Source organism: Ipomoea triloba, chromosome 3 (assembly GCF_003576645.1).
Source record: "Ipomoea triloba cultivar NCNSP0323 chromosome 3, ASM357664v1".
Classification (NCBI taxonomy): domain Eukaryota; kingdom Viridiplantae; phylum Streptophyta; class Magnoliopsida; order Solanales; family Convolvulaceae; genus Ipomoea; species Ipomoea triloba.
In genome coordinates, this window is record NC_044918.1 from 26,560,075 (window position 1) to 26,563,432 (window position 3,358).

Here is a 3,358-nt window from a genome sequence, read left to right on the forward strand (position 1 = left end):
TAGTTTTAGCTTGTGTTTAACTCCACATAACATCAATTCCTAACATTACAAGAGTCATCTCCAGTTGAATGGTATCTTAACCATATACTGTAATTTGATGCTTGATGCATGCGTGAAAAACGTCATTATCAGGGTGTTTACCGAGTACTAGGGTTACGCCCTGTTTTGTGAAGCACTTGGCATGAACTTATCCCGGGTACTAGGGCCTTGTGTCCTATTGGTTAATGAGTGGTTATATGAATTTACCACTAGGGTTGTATACCTTGTTTTGAGAGGTAGTCAGTAGAAACATATCCTGCCTACTTGAGCTTTTAACTACTCATTGGGGCTTGGAATCCTCATGTAGGAGTGTGCACACTTAAGGTTTGAGTCCAGTTTCCAAATGTATGGTAATTTTTTGGAATGTTCCCATTATGGGATATTGTTCTTCCATACACTAGTACAAAACTGCAGATCCGCTACTATTGTAAAAGACTTTTCGCTGCTATTGTACAACAGTAGCAGATGGGAGAGTCACTAAATGTCGTTGACTTTCTGGAACGGTAGCGGATTACTATTTATTTTTTTTAATATTTGGTCATCCGCTACCGTTCCTAGCTAAGAACGGTAGCAGATGATCTATAAAATAAAAAATAAAAAAATCATCCGCTACCGTTCCTAAGCGGATTAGTATTTAAAAAAAATATTTTATTTATTTTAATTAAAACCCCTAATTTTTTTTAATTCATGTACCTGCTACAATTTAAAATCCATATCAACGCACTATATCTAACACAATATTATCATTAAGACTACCTAATACTATCAAACTAACACCAAACTTTATATCATCACACAATTAAATTATTATCAAACTTTATACTAACACAATACTTTAAATCATTACACTTGAACAGAGTCCTATCATCGAAAAACAATACTATGATCAAAAGTAAACTATTAGCTACTATTTGTGAGTTAAGGTAACAATGTAATGTATTTTTAAAATCTCAAGAAGCCTACTTCTCAAAAGAGAGTGGATCCAAGCTTTGCTCTTCTACAAGATGCTCCACAGTTTCAATAACAGTTCCTGCCTGTAACAATAAGAAATTTCCACCTTAAGTAATAGACTTCTAAAGCCCTATTGTAATGCATTTATCAAAGATATTCTTCACAGGGTCCTTAGTGCTTAGCTCACACAATAGATTAACATGTAGCCAGCCAACAAACAAAAGCTAGCTAGGGAGGTTCTAGATCAGACCAAGCATTTGAGAAACAAGTGAAATTTATGATAAGTAATAACGATCTTAAAACGAAAGGAACTTAGAATGAACTTACCATTTTCACGAAGGTAGAAATCCCCAACTCCTTGGAATACCTTACTGTATAATAAGCTGCTCCATGACATGATAGGTCGGGGATACGGTTGTACACTGGGAACATCATCCTTATTACATATAAAAGTTGCAAATATTGTCCCATGATCAACTATTACAGTACCTCCACTTGATAACTGGTATCTTGTCTCGTAAAACATAATTGATTTCAAGAAGTTCAGTGGGATTGCTGTAAAAAAATAAAAAATAAAAAATAAAAAATAAAAAAAAAAGCTTACAAAAAGAAATCTTTGATGAAAACATACAGAAAACACTTAATGAAAAGCAATCAAACTTCAAACTAATTGCAATGCCAAAAGTAATTAGCTAAAGGTAAAAGCTTTGGAACTCTATCATCAAATCCTTCATGTAGAGACAGACAGATCCATGACATATTGGCATCACAATTATCAAATATTCAAGCTAAGATGATATACATAACATCAACCATTCCTCCTCATAAATTCAGCAAGCCCAATATTGTATCCACTTAAAAAAAATTTCTTTTAGCAATTAATCAATAAATTCATCTAAGATTTTGTAGCTTAAATTATTCATACACATAACCTTATCATGTTCAACACGATCGGTTGTTAGCATTAAGTGATCAGCTTCATTTTCAAATGCAATAGAAATCTCGGTGAGTAAAGCTTACCCAGAGATACCCATAACAATGGTGGGTGTGTTTGTTCCATCATTAATGATGCACCAATTATCGGATGAAGTTCGTAGCAGCCGTTCCTCAAGGTGCAGTTGCTGCAAAATGGGCACTCCTTTTAGCTTCACAAGATTCAGCAGTGGAAGCCCAACATTTCTAGGTTGACCCAAACTCATCGAAATGGTGTGGTCAGTAAATTGGCATAAAAATGAATTCAAACAAAACAAGGTTGAATCAGGCTGCTTTTGGTTACTCCGGTTGGGCAAATAAATTCTTGGGCTCTATTACTCCCAGTTGTAGCTCTATATCTGCCTATTGAGGAAGCGAAGTAGGCCCTATTGCTTAAGGCCATTATAGGCTTTGGCTTAGGTATTTGTAAAAAATAAAACAACAAAGGAAGGGGGATTTCAAAAGCACTTGAACATTTAGATTTGCTACCAAACACAAATAAAATGAAAATTCAAGGATTCTTCAAACACTTACACTTTTCCATCCAGTTACATAATAGATAAAGGAAGGAGGGATCTAATTATAGAAAAATCAAGGATGAAGAATAATAAAAGATGTAACTGAACAAACATCAAACAACCAACATGTCCCCCACATTGGAGCTGTGCTGAGAATGAAATTAAGGCTCTCATGTATTGATTCCTGCATTTCCTTCTTTCCACCATGAAATGCACCTTTCATCCACCCTGCAGAAAATCTGGTTGCTTGAGCTCAACATTCTTTCATTAGTGACAGTAAAATCTAAAATCAAGTTTATATATGTGTGTGTGTGTGTGTGTGTGTGTGTGTGTGTGTGTGTGTGTGTGTGTATATATATATATGTATATATATATATACTGAATTTAAGGTATTAACTTAAATATGATTTAATTTTGTTAAGTATTCTAATCTTATGTTAACTGATTTTAAATTTCAAACTAATTTTTTTTTTTTTAAAAAAATAAGCAGGAAAATGACACTTTTATTTTAATACGGAGTATATAGATATAATATAATATAGATATATAGATATAGATTTTGTAATAACTTTCAAATAGGGGTGTAAACGAGCCAAGCCGAGCTCGAGCCTAGGGTGGCTCGAGCTCGTTAAGGAAGGCTCGGCTCGAGTTCGAGCTCGAGCTCGATCGAGCTCAAGCTCGGCAATTTTCGAGCTGCTCGAGTTCAGCTCGAGCAGCTTAATTATTCGAGCTCGAGCTCGAGCTCGAGTTCGAGCTTGAATTCAAGCGCGGGTTTATGCTCGAACTCAAGTTCGAGTCCAATTTTGAGCTCGGATTTAACTTTTTTGATTTTAAATTCATGTTTCAATTAAAAATAAACTATAATGTTATATATATAT

At 34.5% G+C, this 3,358-nt stretch overlaps 1 pseudogene; it reads right to left on the minus strand.

Annotated features, from left to right (window-relative positions):
* Nucleotides 1–1,234: 1,234 nt before the first annotated feature.
* Nucleotides 1,235–2,228, minus strand: LOC116011872 (annotated as a pseudogene).
* Nucleotides 2,229–3,358: the final 1,130 nt, after the last annotated feature.